The 24,960-nt window shown below is 45.5% G+C and overlaps 1 long non-coding RNA gene across 1 annotated transcript; it reads left to right on the top strand.

Annotated features, from left to right (window-relative positions):
• Positions 1 to 5,029: 5,029 nt before the first annotated feature.
• Positions 5,030 to 13,778, top strand: LOC121015870 (uncharacterized). The gene is made up of 3 exons (XR_005784007.1): positions 5,030 to 5,132; positions 5,676 to 5,679; positions 13,768 to 13,778. It is a non-coding gene; the product is annotated as an uncharacterized LOC121015870 (long non-coding RNA).
• Positions 13,779 to 24,960: the final 11,182 nt, after the last annotated feature.

Raw genomic sequence — 24,960 nt, 5'->3', positions numbered from 1 at the left:
ATTGAGGGTTCTTAAGGCCTAAAGAGGTGGCCGACACCCAGACGTACTTGAATAGCGACAGATGACAACTCAGATATCCATCCATCTGACAGGAGCTAGGTAGCTGAACACACGACATTTGTAAAATAATAATAGCAGTAATTATGATTTCTGGGTGTTTTGCTAAACAAGTGTTCATTTTTGCATTTAGGCTATTCGTTACATAAAGAGTTCATTGCGAGTTCCTTCAAGGTGTGGGCTTAGAAGGCCCTGTTTTCTGGTGAGATAACAGGAAGGCGGGGAGGAGGGATACTGAGAAAAGAGTGCCTTGCGAATAGAATTTTCCCGACCCGGCTCCCCTCGCCTCCTCAGTTCCTAGACACCCCTCCTGAAGCATTATATTCTGTTGCGCGTCGATTTTGGTTCATAGCACTGCGAGTTTCTTGCCTTTCTCCTCCTTTGGAAAGTATTTTAATGGGAAACTGGAAACAATTTTAACCTGGAAAGCTGAAGTTTGCTTCTAAAGAAATCTGTGCGTGGAATGTTAGCTGAAGGAAGCCCTATGGGTATCCAGGAGGAGGGCAAGGGTGGTTAACCAGGGCCGCCAATGAAGCCGCTGAGGGAGAAATCCGTGTGAATAAACCCGGGAGACAAAGACCACGGTTTCAGAGTAAGGACCCCTGGGGGCCGCAGGTTAACCTCAACAGTCCTGAGATACCTGTAGCCTAGTTAGGGGACATGAAACTGTAGCTAGCTTAACAAGAACTCCACACGTCACCATGCATCTTTTGACCAGGGACCGAAAGAGAGCGCTGAGCAAAACGACCTCCCCATTAGGGGAGTGGGTGCTCACCTTCGAGGATTGTCCCCGAACGCAGGATGCCGTGTGCCCCTGGGTGAAGAAATCCCTGTGTAGGCTGAAAAAAACACAGTGGCCCAGAGTCACGGAACTTTCCGGAATTTGTCAAGTTGCGGAAGGGTGGCTTGGACAAGGCATCCCCGAGTCGGTGTTTGAGGGCTCTTGACCACCCACAGATGATTTTAAACAGAAAATCCATCTTCAAAGAATAGACTGAAAATAAGGACACGCGTAGTGATGAGATAATAGTTCTGTTGTCTGTTTCATTTCTCCAACAAATGTTTGTGGAGCGTCTATGATTTGGCCAGGGCTAGGCTGGTCCACGCAAACAAATAATTAAAATAATTGTGGACAAGTGTGATAATAGAGGTCTGAACAGAATGCCTTGGGAACGCAGATCACTTCCATTTATTGCTTACTTATACTTAGTTTCTTGTGACTGTGTATACAAAAGGTAATCTTTTCATACACCAAGAAATCTGTTTTCCTCTTAGGCCCCTTCTGTGCATCTGTTTCAAATAAAACGGAAGGGCTTAGCCTGCTTCGCGAAAGTCATCCAAACACCCGGCACCTGCTGGCATCTGGGGTCACGAGGCAGGGGAATGCGACAAGATTTTTGGCCAGAAGCATGCAGGTTTTATAAAGGTATGACCTCCACCCCGTCATCGCCGTGCAACCAACGGCCATCAGGCATAGCGGTGGTAAGATAGACCATGACGTTGAACTCCAGGACGACTTTGCCTTTGGATTTCAGTGCAGGTAATGGATTGTAGAAAAATCGCACCCTCACTGGCTTCCTTAAAAGTTCCTTCATTCATTCTGCCTTTTGCTCATGTCCCTTGTGATCTGGTGCTCTCTCTTTTTTTTTCTCCCCCCCCCCCCACCCAAATCCTTAGTAACGCATCGCCTGTAAAGCACAGCTCAGAAGTTAAGATGGGCCATCAAATGACTATCGGCATCAAATAATTCCAGACAAGTGTTGGGGGAAGATAAGTGGCAGTACACGTTAAAAGGGATACATGAATCCATTCTCTTTCTAAAGGATGCAAACGAGATCTAAGCAAGTCAAGCAAACCAGCAAATCCGCATTCTACGAAGCTAATATGGCATATGCTCTGTCTCCTACATCGTTCTGTTTCGGCAAACTTGTCCTTGGCTATTTTTGCAGGTTTTCTTTTCCTCGTGAGCTTTCGAATTAGCTTGTTACAGCCCATAAAGTTCCGCAGCGATGTAGATAAGAGTTATTTGAATTTGTATATTAATTGGGGGCAGAACTCGAATCTTCCACCACATAAAACTGTCTTGTCCAACAAATGATGTATCTTTCCATTCATTTAGTCCTTTCACATCCGTGGGGGCTTTCTAACAGTTTTATGCATATGGGTCTTATGTATTAACTTTTAGGGGTTTTATGTTTCCTATAGTTATGGTAAACGAAAATGTTTTTTTCCTAAAATGTCTTCTCGCAAGTTGACATATTAAAAAAATGTTGTCTGTTGATATCATACCCATCTGTTCTGCCCTACTCTTTTATGGGTTTAATAGCTTTTGGCAGATCCTTCTAAATTTGCAAAACAAACAATATTCGTCTGAAAATATTGAAAGTGTTTTTTCCCCCTCTTCCTCAATATTTAGATCTCTGCTCTTCCTTCTCTTAACGCATCGATGTGACCATGCACTAAGCTCAGTCTTGAGTGGCGGTGGGAAGTGACGACCTAATTTTCATTTACTCTTAATCTGATCTCAGTGGAAGCTTAATTAGATTGTTATGTAGTTCGCTGATGGTTACCCTTTATTAGATTACGATGTTTTCTTCTATTACTGGTTTACTCAAAACTTCTTTCTTTGTTAAAAGCATCTTCTTTGTCCTTCTCCTCCTCCTTTCTCTCCTCCAAAGTTTCCCCTTAAACAGGACTTGGAATATCATGGATTATTTCGACGCCCTGCCACGATTTGACTACCAGTTGGCTTTCTGCGAAATTGAGGTTTTAGTCACAGCCCTCCGGAAAATCTTCCCATCAGCTGGACTTTTCAGTAGTAGCCGAAAGTGAGCGAATGTCTTTGTGTATCTCTGTACCAACTTTGACTTGAGGTTGGAGTTGATAGTTGATGTTTGCTGAGGCGAATAATCGAGAACCGTCTCTCGTGACTTCCATTTCTTGTGTAAGGGGTACTCTAAGCCACATGCAGCGCTGGTGATGAACACATACACATTGAGAACAATCGTCAGCCCACTGTTCTGGGCTTCCGTGCACAACTACTTGGAGAATCTCAGTGATGAGAGGGATATTCTCAGAAGTATTAAGGGACTGGTGCCAGAGGAGAAAAATCCTGCCTGACAGCCAAGTGGTATTTCCTGAGTCAAGACATCAATCCACATAATGTGGTGACGGGGCCAGATGCCGTGGAATTTCTTGATCTTAAGTTTATTAAATGCTCTTTCCACTTTGCGGAGTAATTAGAGTGCTAGCTCTCAAGCCCTTGCCAAGGAAGTTCTACGGGGAGTTTGGTGATTGCTTCCAACTTATTTCCTAGTAATCCCACATGCTCTTAAATTATTCTCTCCCTTAACCATGATCGCTTTCTGGTCTGTTACCATTTGTTAAAAAGCAGGCATGTCAGAATGAGCTCTAGTTTTCTGGAATTGATTTTCCTTTAACAGCTACATGCCAATAGACTGTGCCCATCTGGACAGACAGCATCAGGTTCAGTGTAACTGGTTTGGGGAATTCCTGAGCAAAGTAGCCATCTTGCAAATCCGTCCTGCCCGTCTCTCTCCCTTCCCACCTTGGCCAGATGCCCCCCACTATCTGCTCTTGTCGGTTAACGACCAGTCCTTGGCTGCGTTGCTCATTCCCCATTGGATGTTTCTCCCTCCCCTAATTCCTCAAGGCACAGCTAAAACCATCGGTCACATTAAAGAAGACTCTGCCTCCAGGGCACCTGGGTGGCTCCATCGGTTAAGCGTCAGACTTCGGCTCAGATCATGATCTCATGGCTCGTGGGTTCAAGCCCCACATCGGGCTCTGTGCTGACAGCTCGGAGCCTGGAGCCTGCCTCGGATTCTGTGTCTCCCTCTCTCTCTGCTTCTCCCCCACCCTCTCTCGAAAATACATAAATATTAAAAAAAAAGAAAAGAAACCTCTGCTATACTTCGTGTGTCAGAGACTGTTTTACCCGATATCCGTTCTTTCTTTTTCACTCTGAGAACAAAATCACAAGTTTTAACTGGGTCCGTGGTCGGGAGTCAATCTCTTTTTTCCAGGCTTGTTTTTGACTTAAGTCTGGCTAGGAGCATCTAAACAAGAGCGATAAAGTAGTGCACAGAGCTTCCAGTCTGTATCCTTAAAAGAAAGGTGATCTCTCTCTTACCTCTTTACCCATTGGCTGGCACGTGGGCGTGTTGGCTGGCTCTGGGGCAGCCATCTTGGATGACAAGATGGAAGCCATATGTGGTTTCCAGAACAATCTCCAAAATTCTGCAGCTGCCATATCAGCCTTGAACTGCTTAACCTTGAGTGGGATCAGAGAGAAATAAACTTCAGCTGGGTTTCAGCTACTGGGCTTCTGGCCTTTGTTACAAAGCATGACCCATACATGTGGGATGACAGGCAATTTAAAGCTGTTTAGTAGATCTTTTCTAAGACAGAAAGGTAAGGAGACGTGGGACCCCAACTAATAATTTTGAAAGTGAAGACCCTCAGAGTTAGGTGTCAGGACTGCTGAATTGCTCAGTTCCTTGTGATGAACCCCAAAGGGAAGGGTTTCTGATAGCTCTCCATATGTTTGCCCTCATTTGGGCCACATACAAACTGTAATAGGAGGTTAATAAAACATTTTTTTGAGTAAACATTGCAGAATTTAAACATTCAAATTGCTACAATAGAGGCATTATTGAAAAGAAAGGTTTTGGAATTGCCTTAAGACCATATGTATAAGCCATACCACAAAACCCACCCTACTAATTAAAAGTCACACCTCATTTTGACATACATGGATATCACTCAACTTGATCCCCTTCCTAAATCATCAGATTTAGCTCTGAATGACCCTGGGCCATTTCTAAAAATCAAATCTACCCTCCAAGGACGCTGTTGTAAGTGTATTAAAAAATTGTTTTTTTAACATTTATTTATTTTTGAGAGGCAGAGACAGAGCATGAGCAGGGGAGGGGGAGAGAGAGAGGAAGATACAGAATCCGCAGCAGGCTCCAGGCTCTGAGCGGTCAGCACGGAGCCCGACGCGGGGCTCGAACCCACAAACCGGGAGATCATGGTCTGAGTCGAAGTGGGATGTTCCCCGACTGAGCCGTCCAGGTGCCCCGTGAGTGTACTCTAATGACTGAGCCACAGTTCCAACGTCAAGGAGAAGTCGTACAATTGCAACCTCACTACAAGAATTACCCTTCTTCCCAAGGCAAGACAAAAGAAGTCTTTGGGGGTCTGAACTTGAGCACAAACTTGGTAAGTTTTACTATATTTGCCAACAAGCGGTTACACTGCCGGGCCAACTGGACTTCATTGTAAATTCTACTTGGGTTACCATCCTGGTATCAGTGTTAAAACTCGCGGTGATACAAAAGAGCTTAGGTCTGGTTGCACTTGGAATTTGGGTTTCAGCAGGTGGTCAACGGGCAGAGACATTTCACACCAAACCTGCATAGATCTGTAACTCTGCCTTAGAAAGCAGCCTGCCTATAAATATTTCACTTCGAGGCAGACAAAGGCTGGATGTGAGGCCACTTCAGACACAAAGCAGATAAATTCCTGCTTAACATGTACCTGATGCTTTATGATTCCCGCCCAGGTTCAGATTTCCTGGATCAAATGTTCCCGAGGCCTGTGAGGTCATGTGGTTTCGGAGACATAAGCTAAGCTTGGTGTACATTACAGAGAAGCCATCCCATCCGGGTGTGACCACGGGGAAGGTAAGTGTTAATCCCAATCTGATTTCATGTGTGCGCAACAGCTGTTGGGAACATTAGGTCTGTCATCTGTGTCCAATGGAGCGATTTCCTACCACTCAGCCTCATATGGCCCCAAAGTTAATTTAGTGCATATTGGGAAATTCCTGAAACAACATGAGACTTAACACCATTTTCCATCAAATCCTTGGAGTTTTTGTTGATGTTTGGAGAGCCCACAGAGGTGTCGAACTGCAGGGGTGAAGAATGGAAGGGTCTACTCATAAAATCTGGAATATTATTGGGGGTTCTTTGTCGAAATTTAATTCGCGCGTTTTTCCAGGAATAAACCCAGTGCCATCCTTGGAGTAAAACTGTCTTGGACGTTAGGACCCAAATCTTGGTTCCCATTGATGGTCATTCTCCACACCCACTTGATCATGCCGGGTATCTCTCCGGCTCAAACTATGCATTTGCATCTGAAAATCTCAGCGACTCGGGTTTGCAGCCAACGGTTTTCCTCATGGAAAGCGGATCTAAAATAAATTCATGAAAATCTTGAATTCGAGTTAGTGTCCCTTGATCTCTCCCAGGTCAGGGCCCATCTCTCTGACATCGTTTCCTTGGTGTTTCTCAGTTCTTCGTCCCATTCAGCCAGCATAAAGAAAATATCTGCCTAAGCTGGTTTCTCTCCAAGCGTGAGTGAAGGAGGGTCAATCTGAGCTGTAAACCACACTGAAGATATGGATTTGCATTTTTTTTACCGTGATGTTTGGTACTTAATCTGAGTTGAGCTAAATGACTCGATTCTGTCTTTCAAGGAGCTGCCGAAATACCCGTTCTTGGAGCCTCGTGAGAATTATTAGGACGGAATAGGGCTGGCAGTCTCTCGCATTTTAACTTCCCTTCTCGATAAATCCAGTTATCAGCAGTTCTAGTCTTTGAAATATAACTACTATTGGAAGTACAACTTCTTACAGCTACAGCTGGTAATATTGTCCACTCATGGGTGATTTAGTGCATTTGTAGCCCTTTAAGGGAGTGTAGTCATCTGAATGATTATTTGCCTATTCTGCACCAGTCAGGTCTGTGCCGTTATTTATTTATTTTTTTCTGAGAGAAAAGGGAGGGGAGGGGTAGAGAGAGAGGAAGAGAAGGAGAATCCCAAGCTGGTTCCGTGCTGTCAACGCAGAGCCTGATGTGGGGATCGAACTCATGAACCGTGACATCATGACCTGAGCTGAAATCAAGATCCAGGTGCTTAAACAACTGAGGCACTCAGCCGTCCCTGTGCCTGTGCTCTCTGTGCAGGTTTTTGCATAGTGCTACATGATATAGGTACGCGTGAAAGGATTTGTGGTGATGGAGAACCCATGGTTTTTGTTTAGCATCTTTTATGTTGTCCTTACTTCTCATTCCCATGGGTACCACTCTGCCAGACCCTCAGCTTCTCATGGATGCAGCCACTGTAGCTTCCTCATTGAGGTTCTGACATCCAGATCAGGTGACTCTAAGTCAAGTTCACTTTGTTGGCATTTCCCCCAAAAAGCTACGGACCAGCAGCGAGCCCAAGAGATAAGGATCACGTCTCGCCCACCTCTGCATTCTCGAAGTCCAGTATCGTGCCTGGCACACACAGCCAGCAAACATTCCATGTGAATACGCTTGTATCCCACCTCGACTGTCTTAATGCTTCAGCCCTCTTATAATTCAATGGCACTGTCCCTTCGCACCATTGAACTATAAGATTTAACATGATGCAAAAAAGGATAAAAACCGAACTGCTTAAAAACACGGAAGTCAAGTTGTTTCTTCCTGACTTCGATATTCGTAGGCCAAGGGCACCCACAGATGGGGAAGGTCACCAGGGTGGGCTTCCAAAGTCGACATGGCTGGCATATCCATGGGGGTAGGAGGTGCTCAGAGATTATTTTCCAAATCAGAAGACTTCTCCGTACTTGATGAAAATGACCAAGACCAGATGCAGAATATCAGAGAAGAAAGATACCCTTAGCTCCTTTCCTAAGCATGTTGTGTCTCAGGACTCAGCATCATGAGGGGAAGCCACGGAGAGGAGCTGTCTCCCTTTTTAGTGCCCGGCATACGGGCACAAAGTAGAAAGTCAAATATGCCCATGCGTACTGTCATGAAATCTCCATCTTCGCTCCTGGATTCCGCAATATTATTTGGAAGGCAAAGCCTCTTGCTGCCGAGAGTCTGTGAGGGTAGTCATTCATTCATTCATTCATGCATTCATTCATTCATTCATTCAACTTAATGTTTACTGAATGATCACTATGGGACAGGGACAGTGCATCCTTGGAATCTACGATTTGAGCCACAGACACAGGCGTTTTCCTGGAAGGCTGGCTGAACGTAAATATTGTCAATGTCACATATATCCATTGACATTTGTTCAATAAAACCTGAGAGGCAATATGCCTTAGCATTCAGAGCACAGATTCAGGGACAGGAGCCTGGCCCCAGCACTTTGTAAATACGTCACCTTGGGCAAGTGATATGAACCTACTTCCGTCCCCTTCTCTACTCACTAGACTATTAGTGCTTACTTCAAGGGGTTGTTGTGTGCATTAATTTTGTTAAGGCAGGTAATGTGCATAAGAGTGCTTAATATATAACCAGTGTTCGTCACTGTGGACCATCATTATAACAGAATTTAACGTTAAAATGGTCTTGGCATCGTGAACTTGAATAAATTGCTTACAATCTCCAAGGCTTCAGTTCGCACATGTGTAAAATGAAGCTAGTAACACCTACCTACCTACTTCACAGAAATATGGTTCCAATGAGACCACATGCACAGGAGCATTTTATCCACAGGAGTGTCTTAGGAAGCTCAAAGTTAGTCTCATCATGTCAAACTCTTCAAAGATCACTTTAGTGAAATACCTTTGTCCAGTCCCCCACGTTTCACACCTTCTGGGTGAAAACATAAAAAAGAAAAGCAGGCTCCAATGTTCAGCGGAGGAGAGGGACGTTCTCCGTCATGATCCCACCAAACGGTATCTAGGGGAGGCAGAAATGACTCAGAAAGAGACCGGTGATGGCATTAGGAAGAGACGATGCTGGGCCCCCAACACGCAATATATCCTCACGATGAGGGGCGAGGGCAGGCATTTGACTCAGGCTAGGTCAATTGGATGCTCTTTCAATGGCATTGAATTCTGGGGGAGAGGAGTCAGCAGACCGGAAACAGTCAGCAGCCTCCTGACCACGCCGTCCCCGTAGTTGTCATGGCCCCTGAGCCCTGGCCTCCACGGCTGCCTTCTTCTTCTCTACGGCCTGACCTGGCCTTCTGGCCTCTCCTCAATTCTGGGAGCTCCTGTCCCTTTTAAACAAATTGCCTTTAGCCCAAGCCAGATTTAATTTCCACTGCTCGCAACAAAGGAGAGCTAATGAATCCCTGCCCTAACCTGTCTTATAATGGCAGCCCCTGACATCAGATCTCTTCCTCGCCTCTGTCATGCACCATGCATGTGTCCTGGTGAATCCACGATGCCTCCTTTATCCGATCAGTGCTTTTAAATGTCACTTACTTGGAGCGCCTGGATGGCTCAGTCAGTTAAGCATCTGCCTCTTGCTTTCGGCTCAGGTCACGATCTTGTGGTTTATGGGTTCAAGCCCTGCATCGGGCTCTGCACGGACAGCGTGGCACCTGCTTGGGATTCTCTCTCTGCACCTACCCCCTCCAGCTCATGCTCTCTCTCTCTCTCTCTCTCTCTCTCAAAATAAATAAATAAATGTTAAGAAAAAAAGTCACTCATTTGTTCGCCGGGCAAATACTTACGGAGCATCTGGGCATCGTATTAGGTGCTGGGGATGTATCAGATGAACAAAACAGACAAAATGCTGTGAGTTTACATTCTAACTCTCATGAGTTTACACTCTAATTCGGGAAGAGAGACAATAAATGAAGTAAAACTAGATACAAGGTGTTTGATGATGAAATGACTTCTGGAAAACGACCCCGAGAAAGGTGACAGAGAGAGCCAAAGGTGAGGGGCTGTTGCCACTGTAACCGGAGTTATTAGGGAAGGGTCACCGACAGGGGTCAAAGACAGAGAGGCGAGATCAAGAACCATGGTGGGAAGGGCATTTCTGGCAGAGGGAACAGAAAATGTGAAAGTGCCATGGTGGGAAATTGCCTCCGGGGTCGCAGGAATAAGAACGCTGGTGTGGCTGGAGCTGAATGAGCAGAAAAAATGGGGGGGGGGGGGGGGAATCATTAGGTCTTTTTTTTTTTTAATGTTTATTATTTTGAGAGAGAGAAAGAGCATGAGCAGGGGAAGGGCAGGGAGAGAGAGAGAGGGAGACACAGAATCTGAAGCAGGCTCCAGGCTCCGAGCCGTCAGCACGGAGCCCGATGCAGGGCTTGAACCCACGGACCGCAAGATCATGCCGTAAGCTGACACTTAACTGTGCTACCCAGGCACCCCAGGACTTCGGTTTTCACGGTGAGTGAGTTGAGACATTGGGGCGTATTGAACAAACCAACACCACCTGGTGACCTAAACGTTCCTTTCTCTTCCGTGCCTGGCGTCGGTCGGCTTTCACAGAACTTCTCCAGCTTGGCACGACCCACGCGTCCCATCTCTGGCTTCACCGCACTGCTCTGCAGCGCTGCGGCAGTCGGGTCGGTATCTGCTCTCCCACCGGAATGCCCCATGCACTTCCACGCCTTGATCCACACTCTCCACCCAAACCATAGTGTTCATCAGGGGCCATTCCTGCTCCCGCCTCGTTCCCGAAGGTTTCCTCCGTGGAGCCAGGGTAGAGCAATCTTGCCCACTTCTGAACCTCTCGTGGCCCGACATCCACACACGCCAGCCGAGATTGAGCACGTACCCTCTTGTATTTTATTGACTTTTTTTCGTGTGTGCCTGCCTTGTCCACCAAAAAAACTACGGATTGTAAACTCTTGGAACAAAAAGCACCGCGTCCTGCCGCTCTCGGAGCCCCTTGAGTGCATGATGAAAAGCAGTTCCTTGTTGCTTGAAACAATTTCCAAGGCGCTCAGCATGTCTGGGTTCTGTTTCAAAGGTTTACAATGGCCCCTTCTTTCCTGGGGGTCTTGGAAAGTTACAGACGGATGTGTAACTACATGGTTTGCTCAAGTAACAGAACAGAGTTACAGTGCAAGACCAATCATCACAGTCCATTAAGTTGGGGTTGTTTAGGGAAAGTCAAGCTCCAGGCCTTGGTCGAGCAATCAAGGGACTGGAGGCCATGCAAGCCGGGGCCTTGCCGGGGCCCCGAGAACAAGCCGTGATTGTCCATTCTGCCATAGTGTGCCAGTGGAACTTGCTGGAATGGAAATGCATTCTTCAGCTCTGCAGCCGAATGGCGCACACAGCCCTGGGACCCCAGATCCTGTGCGAGGTTAACTAGCCTCCTATAAACATTAACACCCCTGGGAATGGCGTGCTGTAATTACAGAGGACTCTACCCTGACCCCTAAAGTACTCGCCGGTTTACAGAACTCGATCTATAGACCAGAGTGTAAATGTAATTTGCGTGGCCATGGTTATAGCAGTCACAGCTCTGTAAACAGGCTGCCTGGGCTGAGGGCGCTGGGTTTGTGTTTTAATGGGAGCGCACCTGTAAAACCTGGGTGCAGAAGCTTCCAGAGACTGACCTGGACTGAGGACCCCTCCAGATCCTTCATATTAACCTCCCTCTACTGCTCGCAAGAATGCCACAAGGGCGCAAATGGAAATGGTCCAAGACAAACAAAGGCCCGTTACCCGGTTCTCACTCCCAGGGATCTTCTCTGACGTGAGAGAAAGAAGGTTTGCCTATTTCTCAAACTCTTCCATTAATAGTTACTAGAGCCAGGAGACCCGGGATTAGTTGTAGCAATGCCATTGTGTGGTTGTGTGAGGTCGGCCGTGTGACAGTCCTGGTATCTGAATAGAGGCAGGGGCCGGAGGATCTCCGATGTCCCTTACCATTTTCACATTCTGTGACTCTGTGTTCCTTTGAGCCCCAGGGTTGTGCCTGCCTTTGAATGAAGAAATGGAGATCGTAGCCGTAGTCTCTGGAGCAGAAAAAAGAACTTTAAAGATAATCTAGTTGTTTTGGCCTATTGTGAATGGAAGACCCAGAATCTTGAAGTCCCACAGCGATTATCTACCTACCTATCTATCTATTTATCTATCTATTCATTTTTAAATGTTTATTTATTTTTTGAGAGAAAGAGTGCATGTTAGTAAGCACGAGCAAGGGAGGGGCAGAGAGAGAGAGAGAGAATCCGGAGGAAGGTCCATGCTGTCAGCACAAAGCCCAATGTGGGGCTCTATCCCATGATCCGTGAGATCATGGCCTGAGTCAAAATCAAGAGTCGGACACTTAACCGACGGAGCCATCCAGACCCCCCCCCGCCCCACCCCCAACAGCTATTTACAGGGCAAAGTTTCAAGCCCTAGACCTCTGGCTCCTGATCCAGGGTCTTCCCATGATCCCCAGGGCTTTGTAAAAGTGACTTTTCTCAAAGATTTAGACAGACGCTTCACAGAAGAGAACTATATGAATGGTCAATACGAACACAAAAAAGTGCTCAACATTATTAGGCACCAGGGAAATACAACATAAACCCACAAAGACACTGGCTAAAAGGAAACTAAAGACGGACAGTACCAACTGTTGATGATTATATGGAGAGACTGGAATGTTCACACATGGCTGGTGGGGATGCGAAATGCTGCCACCACTTTGCGAGCAGATATCAATTCATTTTGTTAAGATTAAAAAAAGTTTATTTATTTTTGAGGGAGAGAGAGAGAGAGAGAGAGCACACAAACAGGGGAGGGGCAGAGAAAGAGGGAGACGCAGAATCCGAAGCAGGTTCCAGACTCTGAGCTGTCAGCACAGAGCCTGACGCGGGGCTCGAACCCAGGAACCGTGAGATCATGACTTGAGTTGAAGTCAGATGCTCAACCCAATGAGCCATCCAGGCACCCCAGGTATCAATTCTTATACAGTTAAACATACACTTAGCATATGACCCAACAATTCCAATTAGGTATTTACCCACGGATCATGAAAATGTGCACCCTAAACTTGACCATAAATGTTCATAGCAGCTTTATTCAATAACAGCTCCAAACTAGAAATGATACAATGACCATCAGCAGGTAAATATTGTGATATATCCATGTCGTGAAAAACTACTTAGGATTAAAAAAAAAAAACCATCTACCATTATAAGCAGGAACAGAGACGAATCAGGGTGCCTGGGTGGCTCAGTTGGTTAAGCGTCAACTTTTTTTTTTAACTTTTTTTTAATGTTTATTTTTGAGAGAGAAAGACACAGAGTGTGAGCAGGGGAGGGGTAGAGAGAGAGGGAGACACAGAATCTGAAGCAGACGCCAGGCTCTGAGCTGTGGGCATAGCTTGAACCCACGAACCACGAGCTCATGACCTGAGCTGAAGTTGGACGTTCAATCTTCTGAGCCACCCCGGGCACCCCAAAGCATTGACTCTTGATCTTGACTCAGGTCAAGATCTCACTCTTGATCTTGACTCAGGTCATGATCTCACAGTTCGTGGGTTCTAGCCCCGTGTCGGGCTCTGTGCTGACAGCTCAGAGCCTGGAACCTGATTCGGATTCTGTGTCTCCCTCTCTCTCTGTCCCTCTCCTGCTCACACACACTCTCTCTCTCAAAAAAAAATAAAATATTTAAAAAATTAAAAAAAAAAGAACAGAGGTGAATAAAGCTGGACTAAAGAAGCTAGACATACGAGAGTACGCACTGTAGAATGTCATTTGCGGAAAGTTCTGGAAAAGGCAGACATGGCACTTGCTCAGGGAGCTGGGGCGAGGGTAGTTTGCAAAGGGACACGAGGAGCCACTCGAGGTCACGGACGTGTTCTCTCTCTTGATTCTGGCGGTAGGAACACACACACATACATTTGTCAAAACGCACCCCCCCATATACTTAAAATGGGCATATATTCTTGCATGTAAATTATACCTCAATAAAAGTGGTCAAATCGATATACTGAGAACAAACTGAGGGTGGATGGGGAGTGGAAGGGAGGGGAGGGTGGGTGATGGGTATTGAGGAGGGCATCTGTTGGGATGAGCACTGGGCGTTGTATGGAAACCAATTTGACAATAAATTATAAATATAAATATAAATATAAATATAAATATAAATATAAAATAGTGATTTGCCCCAAATCACTGTGGGTGCTGTGCAATCACAAAGGATGCGTGACTTTGAAGTTTCTGATCAGGAAAGCGCCTCGGAGGCAGCGGCCCTAGGGTGGGGGGCTGGGGGGTCGGGGGGTTGGGGGGCAAGGCCCCTCCCTTGAGTGCCCTCGCACACAAGCGCATCCCTTCAGGACCCGGCTCCAGCCAGGCCCTTCCGTGCCCGCGGGAGCAGAGCTGGCCCCAAGCCAGGGCAGATGTGGAAAAGCCACGTTGCCATCTTCATCTCTGATGGAAAGCCCTTGTTTGGCTGGGCCGAGATGTGTTTACAAATCCGTGTTCTGCTGTGGTTTAGATCCGCAGCTGGGAGCGGGGACACGGCTCCTCTGAAAGGAAGCAGGCCCTTCAGGGAACAGACATCCCCAGAGGAGGCCGAGTGGAGGAGGAGAGCCGGCCCGTAAGGACCTGGCACGTCCCGGGAGGCCAGGGGTTGAGGCGTGGGTGACGGGGACGGGGGCAGGCGTTAACTACAGATTTTGGCACGGCCGATACGGCCTTGACCTCGCATCTCCTTTGGTGTCTGACTGTGGAAGAAAGGGGCTTTTTAATAAAATGTAACCGATCCTCGCCGAGGATCCAAGCGTGTGAGTCAACGTGTCAGATGCTTGGGGAGGTGAGTTGGATGTGTAAAAACAAAAAAGGTTTCTTTGAAGAAGTGTTCGGTCTAAAGAAAACTCTGTACGTAAATCACGATTCGGCCCTGCCCCAGGCCCCTTCCGTGAAGCTGGAGCCCTCTGGGGCCCCTAGCCTCGGACACCCAGCCCCGCACCTGCTCGCCTAGAATGACCTTGCACTTTGGCCGGCCTCTCTCCAGCGTGTTTGTACTCACGCTCTGGAGCCTCAGGCCTGCCTCAGCCCTCCTGGTCCACGTGTCCCCTATTTCCTCTGAAACCTGCCCCCGCGTAGAGGGTCCCTGCCCAGAGGAGTCTGTCCACCAGCTTACCCTCCCCCTCACAAGGAAGAAAAATTGATGCACTCTAGGAGTGTACTAGATTCTTCTGCTTTCCAAATTAGAAGTCCTGGAACAGAATCCATTTTCAAACGCAGTCCCAGATCCACAAATAATCAGTTCTCAAAAACATAACCAAGGGAGGAGAGACTGGCTGGCTCCGTTGGCTGAGCGGCCCCCTCCCTGCTCACACGCGCTCTCTCTCTTTCTCCAAAATAAATAAAATGAAAAAAAACAAAAACAAAAACAAAAACAAAAACAAAAAAACATGACCAAGGGATGGAAATTGGGTCAAGCCAACTTAAGTCATTCCGGAAACTGACATCAGTATCACCTTTATGGCGAATAAAAGGCACGTATTGGGCAACAGTGGGCCATCGAGTTAGTCATATTTCTATTCTGATCCTTTGCTGCCCTCCCCAAGAAGCCTCAGTAGCTCCCCGTTGCCTGTGGGTGCTAAAAGAAATCTCTGCTCGGTCCCTGTGCTGTGCATCGAGGATTGAGTGTCGCATAAACCTAAGGCGGCCGGAATGTTACACACTTCAGCGTGGACCTTACGAGAACCAGTCCCTTGTAATGGATGCCCCAGTGACAACACAGGGTAAGAACCATTGGTCCCAAGGGAGACTTTTCGGTTCTCAGTCATCTGCCATAAAGGACTTTTCAGAATTCCCCTTTGTGTATATCATGTCCCCCCTCCCCACACACATTTGGGGAGATTTGTTGAGCCTCCTTCAGAGCAGCGCAGCTCTCGATTCCTGGCAGGCTAATCGCTTCACCCCCAGTAGAGACTATGTGCTGGTCTTCAGGTACCGAGCTAGACTGATTTGCAGAATTCTGTAACACCTAAATTCACCTGACCAATCTGGTATCCCAGTAGGTGTCCGACATGTGCCTTTCCTTTTGGGCCAACGAGAGTCAATGCCCACAAACACTTGGGCGGTCATTGACTCGGTTTTAGTTGGCCGATTATCGGGATATTACTATTTTCTTGAGCTTCCCTAACATCTGCTCGCCAATTTGAATCGCTGCACCAGTGAGTGATCGACTCGGAGTGATGGTATTAGGGTTACAGTTAATTCACTTCTCGTTGTGTGTAAACGTCTCTTCCAACATGTGGCAGGAGCTGCCCACGTGTCTGGAAGGCAGGTCTACAAGAGCATGGACCACATGTTAGGGGTGTTTTATAGTGGAGCCATTGTTGGCACAGCTTGCTTTTTCTGTCACCTGTCTTGTTTTCAGTCGACGCATTCGGTGTAAAAATTCATTGTGGTGAGGGGCGCCTGGGTGGCTCAGTTGGTTAAGCATCCGACTTCAGCTCAGATCATGATCTCACGGTTTGTGGGTTTGAGCCCCGCCTCCGGCTCTTGGCTGTCAGCATGGAGCCCATTTCGGATCCCCTGGCCCCCTCTCTCTGGCCCTCCCCTCCTTGTGCTCTCTCTCTCTCAAAAATGAAGAAACATAAAAAAAAAAAAAATTCATCATGGTGATAAAAGTCTGTATCTTTGCTTCAAATTCTGGTTTGATCCTAGCCTTTCCTGGAACGATCTCATTAGCAAAATGCCAAAGGTGTCATGGGATGTCTCTGCATGTTATTGGTGGACAGTCGCTATTCTCAGGAAGGGGAAGGGCACGAGGACATCCATAAAGTTCAGCTGCAAGGTCGCATCACTGGAGGATCCATTACACAGGGCTGGCCACACAGGCCCAGGGTGAACTCTGTAAGCCTCAGGCCATCTTAGGGTCATGCGGCACTCGATGCCCTATGCACTGTTGAGATCATGGCATGAGCCAAAGTCGGACGCTCTATCAACTTAGCCACCCAGGCACCCCTGGAGACATTCTAGAGAATGCACACATATGTTGAGTACTTCCAATATTTAATGCTCTATACGTATCAAGTAAGAGATAAACAGAGGCTTGAAATGCCATGACATTGTCATGTTGTTCTTCGTGTCTGTTGACATGTTATCTTCTTAGACGTGTTTGGGCTCCATGAGGACTGGGCTTGTCTTTCCATCTCTGGATCCACAGACACCTTGACCAAAGCAACTACCCAGCCAGTTGTTGGGGGAAAGGGCCGACATGATTTTTCTTGTTCCTTCTGGGGCATTACCACCAGTTGAGGGCAACATTTTGTTAAACCAAGCTTGACCCTGTATCTAAACACGTCCAACCCTTTCGCACCGTTCATCATACTGGAGATGCCAAAATATAAATAATTTTCCACCCTCCTGTATTTAGCTCCTTGTGGTCTTTGTTAAGGGCAAATGTGAAACCATGCAGAAAACTACATACAGATTGACACAAGAGGATGTTCATTACGATGTTATGTATGCCACCAAAAAAAAAAAAAAAATTACGAAAGATCTTGAAAAAAAGGATCCAGGGGCATCTCAGGGGTGCAGTCAGTTAAGAGTCCAACTCTTGATTTCAGCTCGGGTCATGATCTTACGGTTCGTGGGATAGAGCCCCGTGTCGAGCTCTGTGCTGACAATGTGGAGCCTGCTTGGGATTCTGTCTCTCCTCTGTCTGTCCCTCCCTCCCACTCTCTCTCTCTCTCTCTCTCTCTCTCTCTCTCTCTCAAAGTAAATAAATATTAAAAAAAAATAAAAATAAAAAGAGGATCCAAAAACAATCAATAAATTATAGACCATCCATATGGTAGAAAATAGTAGACACTATGGTAATGAAGAACTTTCAGGAATGATGAAATGCTATTATGTCAGTAAATGGGTAAGACAAATAATAAAAATATATGTAATAGAATTCCAATTAGGGGGACACAGGTACAAATACTATTAGTGATCATTACCAGCCTTTGGCATGCTACACGCCTTACACGTGTTTTTAGTTTGCTTTCTGTTTTATTTGATGTCATTATTGTTATACCAGTTTCCTATTCTTTTGCTCCTTTCTGGGTTATTGTTGTTGATGACGGAGGGTTTTTTTTGCTGTTGTTTCTTTTTGTTTGTTTGTCTGTTTGTTTGGCTGCTATTGCTCTGTTTACCCTGCTTCATTTCTCTTGGTATAGTCTATTCTGTCCTTTTACTTTGGAATTGGCAGGATAGTTTTTTAGTAGGGGCAAGATGTCTCTCATAAATAGCCTAAGACTCCTTTTTTTCTGTATCAGATTTGAAATTAACGTCCAGTTAAACGTCCAACTCTTGAGCTCAGCTCAGGTCTTGTTCTCAGGGTCATGAGTTCAAGCCCCACACTGGGCTCGGCCCTGGCCGGGAAGCCTACTTAAAATAAAAAATAAATAAAAATAACTCTGCTTTTTATTTTTCTCTGACTTCTGTTCTCCCTTCCTCCATATAAATTTTATCTAGTATTTTACTTGTGTTTTGTAACACAACAGACAATTAATGACAGTAACCACTTTTTTTTACTGTCCACAGTCACGTAAATTTCCCGACAAGGTTCGTAACATTTCGGCGAGGGTCTGTTCATTGTAAATTCTCTTCATATTTGCCGTCTTGGAAACATTATCCTTTGGATACAACTCTTCCAATTATTATGATTCTTTCATGTCATTACATGTTGCCATTTTTGGCTTCAGATATTTTGAAAGTCTACCTAAACGGCGCTCAGATCTCACTTCCCAATCTTCGTCTCCCTGTGCCTGCACCCATGCTCTGCTTTCCGAAGCAGGCTCTCAGCTGTCAGCATAGAGCCCGGCGCGGGGCTCGAACCCACGAATCGTGAGATGGTGACCTGAGCCGAAATCGGACGCTCAACCGAATGATTCACCCAGGGGTCCCATTAGACCGCCGTTTAACTGGACATTCCCTCACCCGAGGGTGGTTGGCTTTTCCACACTATTTCAGTGTTCCACACAGGTGGCGATCACGTTTGCTATAAATATGACCTTGGATACATATGTGAAAATGTAGAAACTGGAAACAAATTTGTCGTGTTGTGAGCTGAGCATCTTTACATGGGCTAATTAATGTCAAAATTAATTGTTCCAAATTATAGTTCTCCCTGCCGTGCGTGAAATGTTTGTTGCCTTGCGTCTTCCCACACTTGATGTTATCAGGTTATTTAATTATTTCCAATCTGATGGGAAAGATACGCTATCTAATTGCTGTTTTCAATGGAGTCTTCCTGGTTATTCATGGGCCCAAGCATCTCCCCGTATGTTAACCAACCCTTTGGGGCTTTTTTTTTTTTTAATTGAGTTGTCTCTTAATAGCCTGTCCCATTATTCTCTTTGCTGGTTTAGTTTTTGTTACATTTTTTAGGAGTTCTTTATACATTGGAAATACTGGAAACTTACTGAAGAGCATCCCTTTCAATATAGCCTCTGCTCAATTCAGAAAGAATTTGGTTCTTTTGGAATCCCTATTAAATGGATATTGAAATACTACTTTATATGTGTAAGTTTCTTAAATTTCCTCCCTCCTTCCCTCCCTTCCTCCCTTCCTTCCTTCCTTCCTTCCTTCCTTCCTTCCTTCCTTCTTATGTCTGGTCTCTTTGCATGTTTTATGTGATATTTTTAGTTCTATCTTCCAAATCACTAATCTTCTTCTGCCAGTTCTACTATTCAGCCTACTAATTTATTACACTATTCATTTATTTTAAAAATATTTATTGGGGCGCCTGGGTGGCGCAGTCGGTTAAGCGTCCGACTTCAGCCAGGTCACGATCTCGCGGTCCGGGAGTTCGAGCCCCGCGTCAGGCTCTGGGCTGATGGCTCGGAACCTGGAGCCTGTTTCCGATTCTGTGTCTCCCTCTCTCTCTGCCCCTCCCCCGTTCATGCTCTGTCTCTCTCTGTTCCAAAAATAAATAAACGTTGAAAAAAAAATAAAAAAAAATATTTATTGACTACACACACACACACACATATATATACATATACATGTATATGTGTATATATATATATATATTTCAGATACTATCTTAAGTGCTAAGGCTTAAACACTAAACAAAGCAGACAAAACAGACAAATTCTGCCTTCAGGTACATTACATTCTATTAGGCGAAGTTCTGAGCTTTACTTCATATTGGTTATCCTTTTGGTTTGCAGGTATAAAAGGTTTGGTTCTTTACAACTCTTTTGCAAATGATCCTTTTTTAAATTATTGCATACGAGATTCACTTCTTTCTTTTACCTCTCTTTCATCCATTTTAACATACCGATTTAATATTCTGTTTGGATTGTTTCTCGTTCCTTGGGTATATTGTTTGGGTTCTCATCTGCCGGCTCCTCGTGTGTCTTGTCATTTTTTGACCTTGAGCTCGTATCTGAGCCTGAGCCATAGACCGAAAGCAGCCTCCCAGGAAGGCATTTTCAAGGAGTAGTGGGAGGACTGGTGCTCCTCATTCGGCTGAAGGACAGGGATTCAGGTGGTCTAGCTGGAGTTAAGCAGGGTAGGAGTGAAAAGCCAGAGGGTGGGGTAGGTTAAGCCCTGTGACTTAGCTGTTTACCTGTAAATCTCCTGTAATAAAATACGCTTAAATTCTAAATCGCTGCTGACTTAGCAGGGGCAGAAACTACCAAAAGAGGCATGGCTGTGTCGTGCTTTCACACTCACACACTAATAAGGGAGAAGCCTACATTTTGGAAGGTTGTGCTTGTGGTGGAAGTGACCAGTAGTCATAAATGAATGGTCACCTTCCACATGAAGACATCCGTGCTCGTTTCACTAGGGAGCTTACATTATAGCTAATCTCTATTTTTTTTTTCTTGCTGGGAACAGTAGGGAAATCCCAGGTACACAACTGAGACACAATGTTCAGTTAGTGGCGAGCCTACGGTTCAACAGCTGAACCTTTCCCTTTAATGTTCCATGGAGATCGTAGGACCTAGAGCGGGTCAGGGGCCAGAGAAACAGCCACACTGATTCAACCCGCGTACAAAATAATGTTTTCTAGATTCAGAACCTAAATACTCCAACTGCGTTCCCAGGCTTCTCTCTACATGTTGCCAGAACTATTTAGGCAAGTGACACTAGACGATTTTGGCTCCCTAAACTCCCCCACCCCCCCCCCCCCCCCACCCCCAAATAATCAGAAATATCCATTTATGTTGGTCTCGTGCAGTGAGGGCTCTTTAATAGTAATGGAAAACGCCACACCAATTGGCCTCAAACATAAGAAATTTATGGCCACGTGACTGGAAGTCTAACTGTAGGGAATGGAATCTGGGGTTGGGGAATCCAACAGTTCAGCATCATCACCATGGACATAGATTCTCATGGGGCTTTTTTGTTTCTTGTTTTTTGCTTGGCCATCCATGATGCAAGCTTCTGGTGGGTAGCTCCTCTTGCAACTGTAGGATCCAATGGGAGAGGGAAAGAGCCTCTCCTCCAAGCATACGATAAAATTCTTTCCTCCCGTGTGATTGTTAGATGCACGCTTTGGACCGATAACGGTTGCTAGGGGCAGGCCATGCACTGCTTGGTTTCCGTCCAGGCTCCTCCAACAATCTGATGAAATTGTTCGGCTTTGCTTAATCAATCCTCACCCCATTCCTGGAGCTGGGATTCTTTCCGGGAGCACCATGGATGTTACAAAATGGAGGGGTGGACAACGCATGGGGGAATGGGGAACACAACTGGGAACACAACGTCTGCTGTACTGTTTAAAATCCGCCAGTTAAAGGGTGGAGGAGGGGAGAAGAAAGAGGAAGGCGAACCAAGCTTGGTCGAGCAATTTTCTGGCACCACGAACCACAGACTCAGTGATGCAATAGAGAATATCCACCCTGATGTGTAATTGATTAGGAGGTGGCCCCTTTTGCTTGATTCGTGGCCGAACACCAACCAGAATGAGTGACAGGAATAGAATAATTTTAGCTAGGCTTTCTTTTCTTTGCCCCCCTCCGCTCCCCCCTCCTCTCTTTCCTCCTCCCTTCCCTTCCTCTCCCTTCGCCTCCTTCTCCTCTTTCTTCTCTCTCTGTTTGGCTCCTTGCTTACTTCTTAAAGAGATCATTACTCCTCCCCTCAGCCCATTACTCCTAAGACCACGGCTTGGTCCCTCAACGAGCAACAAGTTAAAATAAGAAGAAGAAAAAAACCAAACTTTCTCAGCCAGATCATGTGTTTGGAACTACATCAAAATGCTGTTTTTGTGCCTCCGACCCCACTATAAAAGAATACATTCCTGCTAGACCCTAAGAAGTTAGGAAAGTGAGCAAGTTAAGTCCAAACACATACCAGAATAAATTAAATAACAGAGTTAAGGAATTTAAATAAATAAGGCATGATTTTGCAGAAGTGGTAAATTATGTTTTGAGGAGGAAGTCTTTGGTTCAAGGCTATTTGCTTGGAAGTGATCTTGAAAAGTAGACCGGACTAAAGGAACGTTTTTAAAGGCAAGACAAAGGATGAATTTGGGACTTTTGGACTGGCTAGTGCAGCAGGGCTGTTAGCAAATGGATCTTTTTTTTTTTTTTTTTTAACCTGGAATGTTCTACAGGGTGTGCTGCATAATTTAGTTTGCAATGAAGCTCAAATAAGAGTTATTTAAATTTGCCATAGGGAATTTACCCTGGGAAGTGCCGATGAAATATTTTGGTAAGAGACAAAGGCAGTGAGCTAAGGTAGTGAGCTACCAGGGAAATTTCCAAAAAAAAAGGTACACTGCCATGGCATTTGAGCGTGAAGGTTGGTTGTGGCTTCCGATTTTAGATTTAAGTTTTGATGTACCTGCAAGTCTTCTGCAGACTCGGGCGGGTGTGATACCCTCAGCAGACAAGTTTTCATAGCATCTGCTGTGCATCCAGAACAGGTCCCATAAACGCCCCTGAGAGCGATCTTAGTTGGGGTGTCCAGCACCCGCAGGGTGTGGTGTCCCCGGCAACCCCCCGGGCCCGACCCAGAGTCTCTGCTAGGACTCCTGCAAATGGTGGAGGTAATTTGAAGGCACGTCTAGGGAGCAGAAAAGCTATAGCGAGCTCTGCCATGCGCCCAGGTAGGAGAGCCCCTGGAACCCTCCCCACCTCCCCTGCAGGAGGTGCATGTGTTGATAACACAAACTCTAGGGACGATCCCACCAGCCTATGGAGGAGGGATACAGGGAACCCATGGGTGATGGAGCCTGGTCTCTGTCACCAGGTCATGCACCCCCTTTCCTGTGTCCTAATCCAGGTTCAGACACAAAAGGTTCTCTTTCTATGGACAGCAGAAGGTGGAATGCAGTTTCCCATCTCTATTCCCGCATGAGCAGAGTTCGGGGCCTTCCTATTACACATTGACTTCCTCCTTTTTCATGATCCCATTTTCTCTCTGATGTTAGCCCTTTGTATATAGTACATCAGGAATTCATGAATACCTTCTTGTTGTAAGAAAGTTTTGAATAGAGGGGCGCCTGGGTGGCTCAGTCGGTGAAGCATCCCACTTTGGCTCAGGTTATGAGCTCGCAGTTCGTGGGTTCGGGCCCAAGTCGGGCTCTGTGCTGACAGCTCGGAGCCTGGAGCCCCCTTCCGATTCTGTGTCTCCCTCTCTCTCTGCCCCTCCCCCGCTCACGTTCTATCTCTCTCTCTCTCTCTCTCTCTCAAAAATAAATAAACATTAAAAAAATTTAAAAAAAGAAAGAAATTTTTGAATTGAGAGATTTCAAAACTTCCTTTTTGACCTGTTAAATGCCATCCCGGGTCATTCTCAGCTTGGTGAGGAACTTTTCTTACTTTTCCTGTTCATTTGCATTCACATAAAAGTCGAGTTAGAAATACATGGTTCTGCCTCATGATTACTTTCATATAATTAGAATGATTCTCTAAAAAATTTTTTGTAAGTATTTCATTCATTCTTGAGAGACAGAGAGACAGAGTGCGAGCAGGGGAGGGGCAGAGAGAGAGGGAGACACAGAATCCAAAGCAGGCTCCAGGCTCCGAGCTGTCAGCACAGAGCCCGATATAGGGCTTGAACTCACAGACTGTGAGATCGTGACCTGAGTTGAAGTCGGCCGCTTAACCAATTGATCCACCCAGGCCCCCCCTTGAAGGATTCTTTATAAATAATTTGCTACATGTTTCTTGGAGATCTTTCTGCACGCAAAAATGTGGACGCACTTTATTCTTTGTGAGGACAGCAAAATCTTTAATAATGTGTGAAATATTCACCTTCTGATATTTATATGCTTTCCATTTTTTTTTTAATTTTTTTTTCAACATTTATTTATTTTTTGGGACAGAGAGAGACAGAGCATGAACAGGGGAGGGGCAGAGAGAGAGGGTGACACAGAATCGGAAACAGGCTCCAGGCTCTGAGCCATCAGCCCAGAGCCCGACGCGGGGCTCGAACTCACGAACCGCGAGATCGTGACCTGGCTGAAGTCGGACGCTTAACCGACTGCGCCACCCAGGCGCCCCTATATGCTTTCCATTTTTAAATAATGAGCAATATTGAAATAAAAACCTGCATATTTATTTCTCTGTGCCTCTGATGTTTTCTTAGATTCATACTTATAATTAAGCTTCAGTTATGTCTTCTGAACCTCGGAAGGCTTATATTATTTCAACTACCAATAGTGTGAAAAAAATCACTGAAATGTATCAACTTGAGATTTCATTAATTTACTTCTGTTTCTGCAAGTTGATTAGTAAAAACTATTTTAACATTTTTTTTGTTTTTATCTTCATTTCTTGATTACATATTTATTGGCTTTCGCCCACTTGGCCAATATTTTATTCTTATTCTTTGCCCATTTTTTCCATTGGGCATATTATTTTCATTTCTCTCTCTCTCTCTCTCTCTCTTTCAGATCTTCTTTATGCAGATACCATTTTTTTTGTTTATGTTTTCAATGTTGCAAGTATTTCTTTCCATGTGTTTTGTGGCTTTTCACTTTTGTGTCTTGTGGTAGATGTTTAAGTTTTAATATGAATAGACTTTCATCTTTTTTTTCTACATTGTATATTTTTGAGAAATTTTTATCTCTTTCAAAATTACAAGCATATTTTTTTATCCCTTCTCTTTATGTATGCTACGGTGTAGGGCTCTGTATTTATTCTCTTAATAAGGATACATTTGTCCCAACTCCATTTACTGGTCAGTGTGCCTATTTTCCATTGATTTGATTTCCAAATC

This window comes from Herpailurus yagouaroundi, unplaced genomic scaffold (genome assembly GCF_014898765.1).
Source record: "Herpailurus yagouaroundi ecotype Mexico unplaced genomic scaffold, PumYag 208, whole genome shotgun sequence".
Classification (NCBI taxonomy): domain Eukaryota; kingdom Metazoa; phylum Chordata; class Mammalia; order Carnivora; family Felidae; genus Herpailurus; species Herpailurus yagouaroundi.
This window is presented reverse-complemented; position numbering and strand designations above follow the sequence as displayed.